A 20,380-nucleotide genomic window follows, 5' to 3' on the forward strand; every position below is an offset into this window, starting at 1 on the left:
TGTATTATATCCTCATTATTATAGTATACAGGATATGCTCAGTACATGATGGTTTTGTTATTATATTATTATTATGGTGTAGTATTATATCCTCATTATTATAGTATACAGGATATGCTCAGTACATGATGGTTTTGTTATTATATTATTATGGTGTATTATATCCTCATTATTATAGTATACAGGATATGCTCAGTACACGATGGTTTTGTTATTATATTATTATTATGGTGTATTATATCCTCATTATTATAGTATACAGGATATGTTCAGTACATGATGGTTTTGTTATTATATTATTATGGTGCATTATTATATCCTCATTATTATAGTCTACAGGATATGCTCAGTACATGATGGTTTTGTTATTATATTATTATTATGGTGTATTATATCCTCATTATTATAGTATACAGGATATGCTCAGTAACCAATGGTTTTGTTATTATATTATTATTGTGGTGTATTATATCCTCATTATTATAGTATACAGGATATGCTCAGTACACGATGGTTTTGTTATTATATTATTATGGTGCATTATTATATCCTCATTATTATAGTCTACAGGATATGCTCAGTACATGATGGTTTTGTTATTATATTATTATTATGGTGTATTATATCCTCATTATTATAGTGTACAGGATATGCTCAGTACACGATGGTTTTGTTATTATATTATTATGGTGTAGTATTATATCCTCATTATTATAGTATACAGGATATGCTCAGTACACGATGGTTTTTTTTATTATATTATTATTATGGTGTATTATATCCTCATTATTATAGTATACAGGATATGCTCAGTACACGATGGATTTGTTATTATATTATTATTATGGTGTATTATATCCTCATTATTATAGTATACAGGATATGCTCAGTACATGATGGTTTTGTTATTATATTATTATTATGGTGTATTATATCCTCATTATTATAGTATACAGGATATGCTCAGTACATGATGGTTTTGTTATTATATTATTATTATGGTGTATTATATCCTCATTATTATAGTATACAGGATATGCTCAGTACATGATGGTTTTGTTATTATATTATTATTATGGTGTATTATATCCTCATTATTATAGTATACAGGATATGCTCAGTACACAATGGTTTTGTTATTATATTATTATTATGGTGTATTATATCCTCATTATTATAGTATACAGGATATGCTCAGTACATGATGGTTTTGTTATTATATTATTATTATGGTGTAGTATTATATCCTCATTATTATAGTATACAGGATATGCTCAGTACATGATGGTTTTGTTATTATATTATTATTATGGTGTATTATATCCTCATTATTATAGTGTACAGGATATGCTCAGTACACAATGGTTTTGTTATTATATTATTATGGTGTAGTATTATATCCTCATTATTATAGTATACAGGATATGCTCAGTACACGATGGTTTTTTTATTATATTATTATTATGGTGTATTATATCCTCATTATTATAGTATACAGGATATGCTCAGTACACGATGGTTTTGTTATTATATTATTATTATGGTGTATTATATCCTCATTATTATAGTATACAGGATATGCTCAGTACATGATGGTTTTGTTATTATATTATTATTATGGTGTATTATATCCTCATTATTATAGTATACAGGATATGCTCAGTACATGATGGTTTTGTTATTATATTATTATTATGGTGTATTATATCCTCATTATTATAGTATACAGGATATGCTCAGTACATGATGGTTTTGTTATTATATTATTATTATGGTGTATTATATCCTCATTATTATAGTATACAGGATATGCTCAGTACATGATGGTTTTGTTATTATATTATTATTATGGTGTATTATATCCTCATTATTATAGTATACAGGATATGCTCAGTACATGATGGTTTTGTTATTATATTATTATTATGGTGTATTATATCCTCATTATTATAGTATACAGGATATGCTCAGTACATGATGGTTTTGTTATTATATTATTATTATGGTGTATTATATCCTCATTATTATAGTATACAGGATATGCTCAGTACATGATGGTTTTGTTATTATATTATTATGGTGTAGTATTATATCCTCATTATTATAGTATACAGGATATGCTCAGTACATGATGGTTTTGTTATTATATTATTATTATGGTGTATTATATCCTCATTATTATAGTGTACAGGATATGCTCAGTACATGATGGTTTTGTTATTATATTATTATGGTGTATTATATCCTCATTATTATAGTATACAGGATATGCTCAGTACACGATGGTTTTGTTATTATATTATTATGGTGTAGTATTATATCCTCATTATTATAGTATACAGGATATGCTCAGTACACGATGGTTTTGTTATTATATTATTATTATGGTGTATTATATCCTCATTATTATAGTGTACAGGATATGCTCAGTACACGATGGTTTTGTTATTATATTATTATTATTATGGTGTATTATATCCTCATTATTATAGTATACAGGATATGCTCAGTACACGATGGTTTTGTTATTATATTATTATTATGGTGTATTATATCCTCATTATTATAGTATACAGGATATGCTCAGTACATGATGGTTTTGCTATTATATTATTATTATGGTGTATTATATCCTCATTATTATAGTATACAGGATATGCTCAGTACACAATGGTTTTGTTATTATATTATTATTATGGTGTATTATATCCTCATTATTATAGTATACAGGATATGCTCAGTACATGATGGTTTTGTTATATTATTATTATGGTGTATTATATCCTCATTATTATAGTATACAGGATATGCTCAGTACATGATGGTTTTGTTATTATATTATTATTATTATGGTGTATTATATCCTCATTATTATAGTATACAGGATATGCTCAGTACATGATGGTTTTGTTATTATATTATTATTATTATGGTGTATTATATCCTCATTATTATAGTATACAGGATATGCTCAGTACATGATGGTTTTGTTATATTATTATTATGGTGTATTATATCCTCATTATTATAGTATACAGGATATGCTCAGTACATGATGGTTTTGTTATTATATTATTATTATTATGGTGTATTATATCCTCATTATTATAGTATACAGGATATGCTCAGTACATGATGGTTTTGTTATTATATTATTATTATGGTGTATTATATCCTCATTATTATAGTATACAGGATATGCTCAGTACACAATGGTTTTGTTATTATATTATTATTGTGGTGTATTATATCCTCATTATTATAGTATACAGGATATGCTCAGTACACGATGGTTTTGTTATTATATTATTATTATGGTGTATTATATCCTCATTATTATAGTATACAGGATATGCTCAGTACATGATGGTTTTGTTATTATATTATTATGGTGTATTATATCCTCATTACTATAGTATACAGGATATGCTCAGTACACGATGGTTTTGTTATTATATTATTATTATGGTGTAGTATTATATCCTCATTATTATAGTATACAGGATATGCTCAGTACATGATGGTTTTGTTATTATATTATTATGGTGTATTATATCCTCATTATTATAGTATACAGGATATGCTCAGTACACGATGGTTTTGTTATTATATTATTATTGTGGTGTAGTATTATATCCTCATTATTATAGTATAGAGGATATGCTCAGTACACGATGGTTTTGTCATTATATTATTATTATGGTGTATTATATCCTCATTATTATAGTATAGAGGATATGCTCAGTACACGATGGTTTTGTCATTATATTATTATATTATGGTGTATTATATCCTCATTATTATAGTATACAGGATATGCTCAGTACACGATGGTTTTGTTATTATATTATTATTATGGTGTATTATATCCTCATTATTATAGTATACAGGATATGCTCAGTACACGATGGTTTTGTTATTATATTATTATTATGGTGTATTATATCCTCATTATTATAGTATACAGGATATGCTCAGTACATGATGGTTTTGTTATTATATTATTATTATGGTGTATTATATCCTCATTATTATAGTATACAGGATATGCTCAGTACATGATGGTTTTGTTATTATATTATTATTATGGTGTATTATATCCTCATTATTATAGTATACAGGATATGCTCAGTACATGATGGCTTTGTTATTATATTATTATTATGGTGTATTATATCCTCATTATTATAGTATACAGGATATGCTCAGTATACGATGGTTTTGTTATTATATTATTATTATTATGGTGTATTATATCCTCATTATTATAGTATACAGGATATGCTCAGTACATGATGGTTTTGTTATTATATTATTATTATTATGGTGTATTATATCCTCATTATTATAGTATACAGAATATGCTCAGTACATGATGGTTTTGTTATTATATTATTATTATGGTGTAGTATTATATCCTCATTATTATAGTATACAGGATATGCTCAGTACATGATGGTTTTGTTATATTATTATTATGGTGTATTATATCCTCATTATTATAGTATACAGGATATGCTCAGTACATGATGGTTTTGTTATTATATTATTATGGTGTATTATATCCTCATTATTATAGTATACAGGATATGCTCAGTACACGATGGTTTTGTTATTATATTATTATTATGGTGTATTATATCCTCATTATTATAGTATACAGGATATGCTCAGTACATGATGGTTTTGTTATTATATTATTATGGTGTATTATATCCTCATTATTATAGTCTACAGGATATGCTCAGTACATGATGGTTTTGTTATTATATTATTATTATTATGGTGTATTATATCCTCATTATTATAGTATACAGGATATGCTCAGTACATGATGGTTTTGTTATTATATTATTATTATGGGGTATTATATCCTCATTATTATAGTATACAGGATATGCTCAGTAACCAATGATTTTGTTATTATATTATTATTGTGGTGTATTATATCCTCATTATTATAGTATACAGGATATGCTCAGTACACGATGGTTTTGTTATTATATTATTATGGTGCATTATTATATCCTCATTATTATAGTCTACAGGATATGCTCAGTACATGATGGTTTTGTTATTATATTATTATTATGGTGTATTATATCCTCATTATTATAGTGTACAGGATATGCTCAGTACATGATGGTTTTGTTATTATATTATTATGGTGTAGTATTATATCCTCATTATTATAGTATACAGGATATGCTCAGTACACGATGGTTTTGTTATTATATTATTATTATTATGGTGTATTATATCCTCATTATTATAGTATACAGGATATGCTCAGTACATGATGGTTTTGTTATTATATTATTATGGTGTAGTATTATATCCTCATTATTATAGTATACAGGATATGCTCAGTACACGATGGTTTTGTTATTATATTATTATGGTGTATTATATCCTCATTATTATAGTATACAGGATATGCTCAGTACATGATGGTTTTGTTATTATATTATTATTATGGTGTATTATATCCTCATTATTATAGTATACAGGATATGCTCAGTACACGATGGTTTTGTTATTATATTATTATTATGGTGTATTATATCCTCATTATTATAGTATACAGGATATGCTCAGTACATGATGGTTTTGTTATTATATTATTATTATGGTGTAGTATTATATCCTCATTATTATAGTATACAGGATATGCTCAGTACACGATGGTTTTGTTATTATATTATTATGGTGTATTATATCCTCATTATTATAGTATACAGGATATGCTCAGTACATGATGGTTTTGTTATATTATTATTATGGTGTATTATATCCTCATTATTATAGTATACAGGATATGCTCAGTACATGATGGTTTTGCTATTATATTATTATTATGGTGTATTATATCCTCATTATTATAGTATACAGGATATGCTCAGTACACAATGGTTTTGTTATTATATTATTATTATGGTGTATTATATCCTCATTATTATAGTATACAGGATATGCTCAGTACATGATGGTTTTGTTATTATATTATTATGGTGTATTATATCCTCATTATTATAGTATACAGGATATGCTCAGTACATGATGGTTTTGTTATATTATTATTATGGTGTATTATATCCTCATTATTATAGTATACAGGATATGCTCAGTACATGATGGTTTTGTTATTATATTATTATTATTATGGTGTATTATATCCTCATTATTATAGTATACAGGATATGCTCAGTACATGATGGTTTTGTTATTATATTATTATTATGGTGTATTATATCCTCATTATTATAGTATACAGGATATGCTCAGTACATGATGGTTTTGTTATTATATTATTATGGTGTATTATATCCTCATTACTATAGTATACAGGATATGCTCAGTACACGATGGTTTTGTTATTATATTATTATTATGGTGTAGTATTATATCCTCATTATTATAGTATACAGGATATGCTCAGTACATGATGGTTTTGTTATTATATTATTATGGTGTATTATATCCTCATTATTATAGTATACAGGATATGCTCAGTACACGATGGTTTTGTTATTATATTATTATTGTGGTGTAGTATTATATCCTCATTATTATAGTATAGAGGATATGCTCAGTACACGATGGTTTTGTCATTATATTATTATTATGGTGTATTATATCCTCATTATTATAGTATACAGGATATGCTCAGTACATGATGGTTTTGTTATTATATTATTATTATGGTGTATTATATCCTCATTATTATAGTATTCAGGATATGCTCAGTACATGATGGCTTTGTTATTATATTATTATTATGGTGTATTATATCCTCATTATTATAGTATACAGGATATGCTCAGTATACAATGGTTTTGTTATTATATTATTATTATTATGGTGTATTATATCCTCATTATTATAGTATACAGGATATGCTCAGTACATGATGGTTTTGTTATTATATTATTATTATTATGGTGTATTATATCCTCATTATTATAGTATACAGGATATGCTCAGTACATGATGGTTTTGTTATATTATTATTATGGTGTATTATATCCTCATTATTATAGTATACAGGATATGCTCAGTACATGATGGTTTTGTTATTATATTATTATGGTGTATTATATCCTCATTATTATAGTATACAGGATATGCTCAGTACACGATGGTTTTGTTATTATATTATTATTATGGTGTATTATATCCTCATTATTATAGTATACAGGATATGTTCAGTACATGATGGTTTTGTTATTATATTATTATGGTGCATTATTATATCCTCATTATTATAGTCTACAGGATATGCTCAGTACATGATGGTTTTGTTATTATATTATTATTATGGTGTATTATATCCTCATTATTATAGTATACAGGATATGCTCAGTACATGATGGTTTTGTTATTATATTATTATTATGGTGTATTATATCCTCATTATTATAGTATACAGGATATGCTCAGTACATGATGGTTTTGTTATTATATTATTATTATTATGGTGTATTATATCCTCATTATTATAGTATACAGGATATGCTCAGTAACCAATGGTTTTGTTATTATATTATTATTGTGGTGTATTATATCCTCATTATTATAGTATACAGGATATGCTCAGTACACGATGGTTTTGTTATTATATTATTATGGTGCATTATTATATCCTCATTATTATAGTCTACAGGATATGCTCAGTACATGATGGTTTTGTTATTATATTATTATTATGGTGTATTATATCCTCATTATTATAGTGTACAGGATATGCTCAGTACACGATGGTTTTGTTATTATATTATTATGGTGTATTATATCCTCATTATTATAGTATACAGGATATGCTCAGTACATGATGGTTCTGTTATTATATTATTATTATGGTGTATTATATCCTCATTATTATAGTATACAGTATATGCTCAGTACACGATGGTTTTTTTTATTATATTATTATTATGGTGTATTATATCCTCATTATTATAGTATACAGGATATGCTCAGTACACGATGGTTTTGTTATTATATTATTATTATGGTGTATTATATCCTCATTATTATAGTATACAGGATATGCTCAGTACATGATGGTTTTGTTATTATATTATTATGGTGTAGTATTATATCCTCATTATTATAGTATACAGGATATGCTCAGTACATGATGGTTTTGTTATTATATTATTATGGTGTAGTATTATATCCTCATTATTATAGTATACAGGATATGCTCAGTACATGATGGTTTTGTTATTATATTATTATGGTGTATTATATCCTCATTATTATAGTATACAGGATATGCTCAGTACATGATGGTTTTGTTATTATATTATTATTATGGTGTAGTATTATATCCTCATTATTATAGTATACAGGATATGCTCAGTACATGATGGTTTTGTTATTATATTATTATTATGGTGTAGTATTATATCCTCATTATTATAGTATACAGGATATGCTCAGTACATGATGGTTTTGTTATTATATTATTATTATGGTGTATTATATCCTCATTATTATAGTGTACAGGATATGCTCAGTACACGATGGTTTTGTTATTATATTATTATGGTGTAGTATTATATCCTCATTATTATAGTATACAGGATATGCTCAGTACACGATGGTTTTTTTTATTATATTATTATTATGGTGTATTATATCCTCATTATTATAGTATACAGGATATGCTCAGTACACGATGGTTTTGTTATTATATTATTATTATGGTGTATTATATCCTCATTATTATAGTATACAGGATATGCTCAGTACATGATGGTTTTGTTATTATATTATTATGGTGTATTATATCCTCATTATTATAGTATACAGGATATGCTCAGTACATGATGGTTTTGTTATTATATTATTATTATGGTGTATTATATCCTCATTATTATAGTATACAGGATATGCTCAGTACATGATGGTTTTGTTATTATATTATTATTATGGTGTATTATATCCTCATTATTATAGTATACAGGATATGCTCAGTACATGATGGTTTTGTTATTATATTATTATGGTGTAGTATTATATCCTCATTATTATAGTATACAGGATATGCTCAGTACACGATGGTTTTGTTATTATATTATTATTATGGTGTATTATATCCTCATTATTATAGTATACAGGATATGCTCAGTACATGATGGTTTTGCTATTATATTATTATTATGGTGTATTATATCCTCATTATTATAGTATACAGGATATGCTCAGTACACAATGGTTTTGTTATTATATTATTATTATGGTGTATTATATCCTCATTATTATAGTATACAGGATATGCTCAGTACATGATGGTTTTGTCATTATATTATTATTATGGTGTATTATATCCTCATTATTATAGTATACAGGATATGCTCAGTACACAATGGTTTTGTTATTATATTATTATTATGGTGTATTATATCCTCATTATTATAGTATACAGGATATGCTCAGTACATGATGGTTTTGTTATATTATTATTATGGTGTATTATATCCTCATTATTATAGTATACAGGATATGCTCAGTACATGATGGTTTTGTTATTATTATTATTATTATTATGGTGTATTATATCCTCATTATTATAGTATACAGGATATGCTCAGTACATGATGGTTTTGTTATTATATTATTATTATGGTGTATTATATCCTCATTATTATAGTATACAGGATATGCTCAGTACATGATGGTTTTGTTATTATATTATTATGGTGTATTATATCCTCATTACTATAGTATACAGGATATGCTCAGTACACAATGGTTTTGTTATTATATTATTATTATGGTGTATTATATCCTCATTATTATAGTATACAGGATATGTTCAGTACACGATGGTTTTATTATTATATTATTATTATGGTGTATTATATCCTCATTATTATAGTATACAGGATATGCTCAGTACACAATGGTTTTGTTATTATATTATTATTATGGTGTATTATATCCTCATTATTATAGTATACAGGATATGCTCAGTACATGATGGTTTTGTTATTATATTATTATGGTGTATTATATCCTCATTATTATAGTATACAGGATATGCTCAGTACATGATGGTTTTGTTATATTATTATTATGGTGTATTATATCCTCATTATTATAGTATACAGGATATGCTCAGTACATGATGGTTTTGTTATTATATTATTATTATTATGGTGTATTATATCCTCATTATTATAGTATACAGGATATGCTCAGTACATGATGGTTTTGTTATTATATTATTATTATGGTGTATTATATCCTCATTATTATAGTATACAGGATATGCTCAGTACATGATGGTTTTGTTATTATATTATTATTATGGTGTATTATATCCTCATTATTATAGTATACAGGATATGCTCAGTACATGATGGTTTTGTTATATTATTATTATTATGGTGTATTATATCCTCATTATTATAGTATACAGGATATGCTCAGTACATGATGGTTTTGTTATTATATTATTATTATGGTGTATTATATCCTCATTATTATAGTATACAGGATATGCTCAGTACATGATGGTTTTGTTATTATATTATTATGGTGTAGTATTATATCCTCATTATTATAGTATACAGGATATGCTCAGTACATGATGGTTTTGTTATTATATTATTATTATGGTGTATTATATCCTCATTATTATAGTATACAGGATATGCTCAGTACATGATGGTTTTGTTATTATATTATTATTATGGTGTATTATATCCTCATTATTATAGTATACAGTATATGCTCAGTACATGATGGTTTTGTTATTATATTATTATTATGGTGTATTATATCCTCATTATTATAGTATACAGGATATGCTCAGTACATGATGGTTTTGTTATTATATTATTATTATGGTGTATTATATCCTCATTATTATAGTATACAGGATATGCTCAGTACACGATGGTTTTGTTATTATATTATTATTATGGTGTATTATATCCTCATTATTATAGTATACAGGATATGCTCAGTACATGATGGTTTTGTTATTATATTATTATGGTGTATTATATCCTCATTATTATAGTATACAGGATATGCTCAGTACACGATGGTTTTGTTATTATATTAATATTATTATGGTGTATTATATCCTCATTATTATAGTATATAGGATATGCTCAGTACACGATGGTTTTGTTATTATATTATTATTATGGTGTATTATATCCTCATTATTATAGTATACAGGATATGCTCAGTACATGATGGTTTTGTTATATTATTATTATGGTGTATTATATCCTCATTATTATAGTATACAGGATATGCTCAGTACATGATGGTTTTGTTATTATATTATTATTATGGTGTATTATATCCTCATTATTATAGTGTACAGGATATGCTCAGTACACGATGGTTTTGTTATTATATTATTATTATGGTGTATTATATTCTCATTATTATAGTGTACAGGATATGCTCAGTACATGATGGTTTTGTTATTATATTATTATGGTGTAGTATTATATCCTCATTATTATAGTATACAGGATATGCTCAGTACACGATGGTTTTGTTATTATATTATTATTATGGTGTATTATATCCTCATTATTATAGTATACAGGATATGCACAGTACATGATGGTTTTGTTATTATATTATTATTATGGTGTATTATATCCTCATTATTATAGTATACAGGATATGCTCAGTACACAATGGTTTTGTTATTATATTATTATTATGGTGCAGTATTATATCCTCATTATTATAGTATACAGGATATGCTCAGTACATGATGGTTTTGTTATTATATTATTATTATGGCGTATTATATCCTCATTATTATAGTATACAGGATATGCTCAGTACACAATGGTTTTGTTATATTATTATTATGGTGTATTATATCCTCATTATTATAGTATACAGGATATGCTCAGTACACAATGGTTTTGTTATTATATTATTATTATTATGGTGTATTATATCCTCATTATTATAGTATACAGGATATGCTCAGTACATGATGGTTTTGTTATTATATTATTATTATGGTGTATTATATCCTCATTATTATAGTATACAGGATATGCTCAGTACATGATGGTTTTGTTATTATATTATTATGGTGTATTATATCCTCATTATTATAGTATACAGGATATGCTCAGTACATGATGGTTTTGTTATTATATTATTATTATGGTGTAGTATTATATCCTCATTATTATAGTATACAGGATATGCTGAGTACACGATGGTTTTGTTATTATATTATTATTATGGTGTATTATATCCTCATTATTATCGTATACAGGATATGCTCAGTACATGATGGTTTTGTTATTATATTATTATTATGGTGTATTATATCCTCATTATTATAGTATACAGGATATGTTCAGTACATGATGGTTTTGTTATTATATTATTATTATTATGGTGTATTATATCCTCATTATTATAGTATACAGGATATGCTCAGTACATGATGGTTTTGTTATTATATTATTATTATTATGGTGTATTATATCCTCATTATTATAGTATACAGGATATGCTCAGTACATGATGGTTTTGTTATTATATTATTATTATGGTGTATTATATCCTCATTATTATAGTATACAGGATATGCTCAGTACATGATGGTTTTGTTATTATATTATTATTATTATGGTGTATTATATCCTCATTATTATAGTATACAGGATATGCTCAGTACACGATGGTTTTGTTATTATATTATTATTATGGTGTATTATATCCTCATTATTATAGTATACAGGATATGCTCAGTACACGATGGTTTTGTTATTATATTATTATTATGGTGTATTATATCCTCATTATTATAGTATACAGGATATGCTCAGTACATGATGGTTTTGTTATTATATTATTATTATGGTGTATTATATCCTCATTATTATAGTGTACAGGATATGCTCAGTACACGATGGTTTTGTTATTATATTATTATTATGGTGTATTATATCCTCATTATTATAGTATACAGGATATGCTCAGTACACGATGGTTTTGTTATTATATTATTATTATGGTGTATTATATCCTCATTATTATAGTATACAGGATATGCTCAGTACATGATGGTTTTGTTATTATATTATTATTATGGTGTATTATATCCTCATTATTATAGTATACAGGATATGTTCAGTACATGATGGTTTTGTTATTATATTATTATTATTATGGTGTATTATATCCTCATTATTATAGTATACAGGATATGCTCAGTACATGATGGTTTTGTTATTATATTATTATTATGGTGTAGTATTATATCCTCATTATTATAGTATACAGGATATGTTCAGTACACGATGGTTTTGTTATTATATTATTATTATGGTGTATTATATCCTCATTATTATAGTATACAGGATATGCTCAGTACATGATGGTTTTGTTATTATATTATTATTATGGTGTATTATATCCTCATTATTATAGTATACAGGATATGCTCAGTACACGATGGTTTTGTTATTATTATTATGGTGTATTATATCCTCATTATTATAGTATACAGGATATGCTCAGTACACGATGGTTTTGTTATTATATTATTATTATGGTGTATTATATCCTCATTATTATAGTATACAGGATATGCTCAGTACATGATGGTTTTGTTATTATATTATTATTATGGTGTATTATATCCTCATTATTATAGTATACAGGATATGCTCAGTACATGATGGTTTTGTTATTATATTATTATTATGGTGTATTATATCCTCATTATTATAGTATACAGGATATGCTCAGTACATGATGGTTTTGTTATTATATTATTATTATGGTGTATTATATCCTCATTATTATAGTATACAGGATATGCTCAGTACATGATGGTTTTGTTATTATATTATTATTATGGTGTATTATATCCTCATTATTATAGTATACAGGATATGCTCAGTACATGATGGTTTTGTTTGATGACTTTCTCTTCTGTTTGGACAATGAGAGGTTAACAATGCTGCCAGTTACAAGGATGGCTGCGGAGAAGTCTGTGTGGGAGGGGCTTGTGTGATAGTGGGCGTGGCTGGTGCAGAGTGTGATTCCTGTGTTCGCACCGTCTAGTTCAGAGGTCACAAGAAGTGCGAGACCTGGTGATACTGTGTGTGTGTGTGTGTGTGTGTGATACTGTGTGTGTGTGATACTGTGTGTGTGTGATACTGTGTGTGTGTGTGATACTGTGTGTGTGTGATACTGTGTGTGTGTGTGTGTGATACTGTGTGTGTGTGATACTGTGTGTGTGTGATACTGTGTGTGTGTGATACTGTGTGTGTGTGATACTGTGTGTGTGTGATACTGTGTGTGTGTGTGATACTGTGTGTGTGTGATACTGTGTGTGTGTGATACTGTGTGTGTGTGTGATACTGTGTGTGTGTGTGTGATACTGTGTGTGTGATACTGTGTGTGTGTGATACTGTGTGTGTGTGTGATACTGTGTGTGTGTGATACTGTGTGTGTGTGATACTGTGTGTGTGTGTGATACTGTGTGTGTGTGATACTGTGTGTGTGTGATACTGTGTGTGTGTGTGATACTGTGTGTGTGTGTGTGATACTGTGTGTGTGATACTGTGTGTGTGTGATACTGTGTGTGTGATACTGTGTGTGTGTGTGTGTGTGATACTGTGTGTGTGTGTGTGTGTGTGATACTGTGTGTGTGTGTGTGATACTGTGTGTGTGTGATACTGTGTGTGTGTGATACTGTGTGTGTGTGTGATACTGTGTGTGTGTGTGATACTGTGTGTGTGTGATACTGTGTGTGTGATACTGTGTGTGTGTGTGATACTGTGTGTGTGATACTGTGTGTGTGTGTGATACTGTGTGTGTGTGATACTGTGTGTGTGATACTGTGTGTGTGTGTGATACTGTGTGTGTGATACTGTGTGTGTGTGTGTGATACTGTGTGTGTGTGATACTGTGTGTGTGATACTGTGTGTGTGTGATACTGTGTGTGAGATACTGTGTGTGTGTGTGATACTGTGTGTGTGATACTGTGTGTGTGTGATACTGTGTGTGTGTGTGATACTGTGTGTGTGTGATACTGTGTGTGTGATACTGTGTGTGTGTGTGATACTGTGTGTGTGATACTGTGTGTGTGTGTGATACTGTGTGTGTGTGATACTGTGTGTGTGTGTGTGTGTGATACTGTGTGTGTGATACTGTGTGTGATACTGTGTGTGTGTGATACTGTGTGTGTGTGATACTGTGTGTGTGTGATACTGTGTGTGTGTGTGTGTGATACTGTGTGTGTGATACTGTGTGTGATACTGTGTGTGTGTGATACTGTGTGTGTGTGATACTGTGTGTGTGTGATACTGTGTGTGTGTGTGTGATACTGTGTGTGTGTGATACTGTGTGTGTGTGATACTGTGTGTGTGATACTGTGTGTGTGTGATACTGTGTGTGTGTGTGTGTGATACTGTGTGTGTGTGATACTGTGTGTGTGTGATACTGTGTGTGTGTGTGATACTGTGTGTGTGATACTGTGTGTGTGTGATACTGTGTGTGTGATACTGTGTGTGTGTGATACTGTGTGTGTGTGTGATACTGTGTGTGTGTGATACTGTGTGTGTGTGATACTGTGTGTGATACTGTGTGTGTGTGATACTGTGTGTGTGTGATACTGTGTGTGTGATACTGTGTGTGTGTGTGATACTGTGTGTGATACTGTGTGTGTGATACTGTGTGTGTGTGATACTGTGTGTGATACTGTGTGTGTGTGATACTGTGTGTGTGTGATACTGTGTGTGTGTGTGTGTGTGATACTGTGTGTGTGTGATACTGTGTGTGTGTGATACTGTGTGTGTGTGTGTGTGATACTGTGTGTGATACTGTGTGTGTGTGATACTGTGTGTGTGATACTGTGTGTGATACTGTGTGTGTGTGATACTGTGTGTGTGTGATACTGTGTGTGTGATACTGTGTGTGTGTGATACTGTGTGTGATACTGTGTGTGTGTGTGATACTGTGTGTGTGTGATACTGTGTGTGTGTGTGATACTGTGTGTGTGATACTGTGTGTGTGTGATACTGTGTGTGTGTGATACTGTGTGTGTGTGATACTGTGTGTGTGATACTGTGTGTGTGTGTGTGTGATACTGTGTGTGTGATACTGTGTGTGTGTGATACTGTGTGTGATACTGTGTGTGTGTGATACTGTGTGTGTGTGATACTGTGTGTGTGTGTGATACTGTGTGTGTGTGATACTGTGTGTGATACTGTGTGTGTGTGTGTGTGTGTGTGATACTGTGTGTGTGTGTGTGTGATACTGTGTGTGTGTGTGATACTGTGTGTGTGATACTGTGTGTGTGTGTGATACTGTGTGTGTGTGTGATACTGTGTGTGTGTGTGATACTGTGTGTGATACTGTGTGTGTGATACTGTGTGTGTGTGATACTGTGTGTGTGTGATACTGTGTGTGTGTGTGTGTGTGTGATACTGTGTGTGATACTGTGTGTGTGTGATACTGTGTGTGTGATACTGTGTGTGTGTGATACTGTGTGTGTGTGATACTGTGTGTGATACTGTGTGTGTGTGATACTGTGTGTGTGTGTGTGATACTGTGTGTGTGATACTGTGTGTGTGTGATACTGTGTGTGATACTGTGTGTGTGTGTGATACTGTGTGTGTGTGATACTGTGTGTGTGTGATACTGTGTGGGTGTGATACTGTGTGGGTGTGATACTGTGTGTGTGTGATACTGTGTGTGATACTGTGTGTGATACTGTGTGTGTGTGATACTGTGTGTGTGTGTGATACTGTGTGTGTGATACTGTGTGTGTGTGATACTGTGTGTGTGTGATACTGTGTGTGTGTGTGATACTGTGTGTGTGTGATACTGTGTGTGTGTGTGATACTGTGTGTGTGTGTGATACTGTGTGTGTGATACTGTGTGTGTGTGTGATACTGTGTGTGTGATATTGTGTGTGTGATACTGTGTGTGTGATACTGTGTGTGTGATACTGTGTGTGATACTGTGTGTGTGATACTGTGTGTGATACTGTGTGTGTGTGATACTGTGTGTGATACTGTGTGTGTGTGTGATACTGTGTGAGTGATACTGTATGTGTGATACTGTGTGTGTGTGTGTGTGTGATACTGTGTGTGTGTGATACTGTGTGTGTGTGTGATACTGTGTATGTGTGATACTGTTTGTGTGTGTGATACTGTGTGTGTGTGTGATACTGTGTGTGTGTGATGTGTGTGATACTGTGTGTGTGTGATACTGTGTGTGTGATAATGTGTGTGATACTGTGTGTGTGTGTTACTGTGTGTGTGATAATGTGTGTGATACTGTGTATTTGTGTGTGATACTGTGTGTGTGTGTGTGTGTGTGTGTGTGTGATACTGTGTGTGTGTGTGATACTGTGTGTGTGTGATACTGTGTGTGATACTGTGTGTGTGTGATACTGTGTGTGTGTGATACTGTGTGTGTGTGATAATGTGTGTGTGTGTGTGATACTGTGTGTGTGATACTGTGTGTGTGTGATACTGTGTGTGTGTGTGTGTGTGTGTGTGATACTGTGTGTGTGTGATACTGTGTGTGTGATACTGTGTGTGTGTGATACTTTGTGCGTGTGATACTTTGTGTGTGTGATACTGTGTGTGTGATACTGTGTGTGTGTGATACTGTGTGTGTGTGTGTGTGATACTGTGTGTGTGTGATACTGTGTGTGTGTGATACTGTGTGTGTGTGTGTGTGTGATACTGTGTGTGTGATACTGTGTGTGTGTGATACTGTGTGTGTGATACTGTGTGTGTGTGATACTGTGTGTGTGTGTGATACTGTGTGTGTGTGATACTGTGTGTGTGTGATACTGTGTGTGATACTGTGTGTGTGTGATACTGTGTGTGTGTGATACTGTGTGTGTGATACTGTGTGTGTGTGTGTGTGATACTGTGTGTGATACTGTGTGTGTGATACTGTGTGTGTGTGATACTGTGTGTGATACTGTGTGTGTGTGATACTGTGTGTGTGTGATACTGTGTGTGTGTGTGTGTGTGATACTGTGTGTGTGTGATACTGTGTGTGTGTGATACTGTGTGTGTGTGTGTGATACTGTGTGTGATACTGTGTGTGTGTGATACTGTGTGTGTGATACTGTGTGTGATACTGTGTGTGTGTGATACTGTGTGTGTGTGATACTGTGTGTGTGATACTGTGTGTGTGTGATACTGTGTGTGATACTGTGTGTGTGTGTGATACTGTGTGTGTGTGATACTGTGTGTGTGTGTGTGTGATACTGTGTGTGTGATACTGTGTGTGTGTGATACTGTGTGTGTGTGATACTGTGTGTGTGTGATACTGTGTGTGTGATACTGTGTGTGTGTGTGTGATACTGTGTGTGTGATACTGTGTGTGTGTGATACTGTGTGTGATACTGTGTGTGTGTGATACTGTGTGTGTGTGATACTGTGTGTGTGTGTGATACTGTGTGTGTGTGATACTGTGTGTGATACTGTGTGTGTGTGTGTGTGTGTGTGTGATACTGTGTGTGTGTGTGTGTGATACTGTGTGTGTGTGTGATACTGTGTGTGTGTGTGATACTGTGTGTGTGTGTGATACTGTGTGTGATACTGTGTGTGTGATACTGTGTGTGTGTGATACTGTGTGTGTGTGATACTGTGTGTGTGTGATACTGTGTGTGTGTGTGTGTGTGATACTGTGTGTGATACTGTGTGTGTGTGATACTGTGTGTGTGATACTGTGTGTGTGTGATACTGTGTGTGTGTGATACTGTGTGTGATACTGTGTGTGTGTGATACTGTGTGTGTGTGTGTGATACTGTGTGTGTGATACTGTGTGTGTGTGATACTGTGTGTGATACTGTGTGTGTGATACTGTGTGTGTGTGATACTGTGTGTGTGATACTGTGTGTGTGTGTGATACTGTGTGGGTGTGATACTGTGTGGGTGTGATACTGTGTGTGTGTGATACTGTGTGTGATACTGTGTGTGATACTGTGTGTGTGTGATACTGTGTGTGTGTGTGATACTGTGTGTGTGATACTGTGTGTGTGTGATACTGTGTGTGTGTGATACTGTGTGTGTGTGTGATACTGTGTGTGTGTGATACTGTGTGTGTGTGTGATACTGTGTGTGTGTGTGATACTGTGTGTGTGTGATACTGTGTGTGTGTGTGATACTGTGTGTGTGATATTGTGTGTGTGATACTGTGTGTGTGATACTGTGTGTGTGATACTGTGTGTGATACTGTGTGTGTGATACTGTGTGTGATACTGTGTGTGTGTGTGATACTGTGTGAGTGATACTGTATGTGTGATACTGTGTGTGTGTGTGTGTGTGATACTGTGTGTGTGTGATACTGTGTGTGTGTGTGATACTGTGTATGTGTGATACTGTTTGTGTGTGTGATACTGTGTGTGTGTGATACTGTGTGTGTGTGATGTGTGTGATACTGTGTGTGTGTGATACTGTGTGTGTGATAATGTGTGTGATACTGTGTGTGTGTGTTACTGTGTGTGTGATAATGTGTGTGATACTGTGTATTTGTGTGTGATACTGTGTGTGTGTGTGTGTGTGTGTGTGTGTGTGATACTGTGTGTGTGTGTGATACTGTGTGTGTGTGTGATACTGTGTGTGTGTGATACTATGTGTGATACTGTGTGTGTGTGATACTGTGTGTGTGTGATAATGTGTGTGTGTGTGTGATACTGTGTGTGTGATACTGTGTGTGTGTGATACTGTGTGTGTGTGTGTGTGTGTGTGTGTGATACTGTGTGTGTGTGATACTGTGTGTGTGATACTGTGTGTGTGTGATACTTTGTGTGTGTGATACTTTGTGTGTGTGATACTTTGTGTGTGTGATACTGTGTGTGATACTGTGTGTGTGTGATATTGTGTGTGTGTGATACTGTGTGTGTGTGTGTGTGTGATACTGTGTGTGATACTGTGTGTGTGTGATACTGTGTGTGTGTGTGTGATACTGTGTGTGATACTGTGTGTGTGTGATATTGTGTGTGTGTGATACTGTGTGTGTGTGTGATACTGTGTGTGATACTGTGTGTGTGTGATACTGTGTGTGTGATACTGTGTGTGATACTGTGTGTGTGTGATATTGTGTGTGTGATACTGTGTGTGATACTGTGTGTGTGTGATACTGTGTGTGTGATACTGTGTGTGATACTGTGTGTGTGATACTGTGTGTGATACTGTGTGTGTGTGATATTGTGTGTGTGTGATACTGTGTGTGATACTGTGTGTGTGTGATACTGTGTGTGTGATACTGTGTGTGTGTGATACTGTGTGTGTGTTACTGTGTGTGTGTGATACTGTGTGTGATACTGTGTGTGTGTGTTACTGTGTGTGTGATACTGTGTATTTGTGTGTGATACTGTGTGTGTGATACT

General features: G+C 31.2%; 1 protein-coding gene across 7 annotated transcripts in view; it reads left to right on the forward strand.

Annotated features, from left to right (window-relative positions):
* Positions 1–20,380, forward strand: part of LOC130330932 (phospholipase ABHD3-like) — a 92,293-nt gene that overhangs the window by 46,083 nt on the left and 25,830 nt on the right. Inside the window, exon 1 of one of the 7 annotated variants that reach the window (XM_056553626.1) lies at positions 14,066–14,118. The exons of 2 other annotated variants lie outside the window; for them this stretch is intronic. The gene's annotated coding sequence lies outside the window, so the exon portion shown is untranslated. Of the gene's footprint in view, positions 1–14,065; positions 14,119–20,380 lie in introns of those variants that run through there. 4 more of the 7 variants (XM_056553632.1, XM_056553628.1, XM_056553627.1 and 1 more) reach the window with 4 other exon arrangements.

The sequence above is a fragment of the Hyla sarda genome, unplaced genomic scaffold (assembly GCF_029499605.1).
Source record: "Hyla sarda isolate aHylSar1 unplaced genomic scaffold, aHylSar1.hap1 scaffold_343, whole genome shotgun sequence".
NCBI classification, from domain to species: Eukaryota; Metazoa; Chordata; class Amphibia; order Anura; family Hylidae; genus Hyla; species Hyla sarda.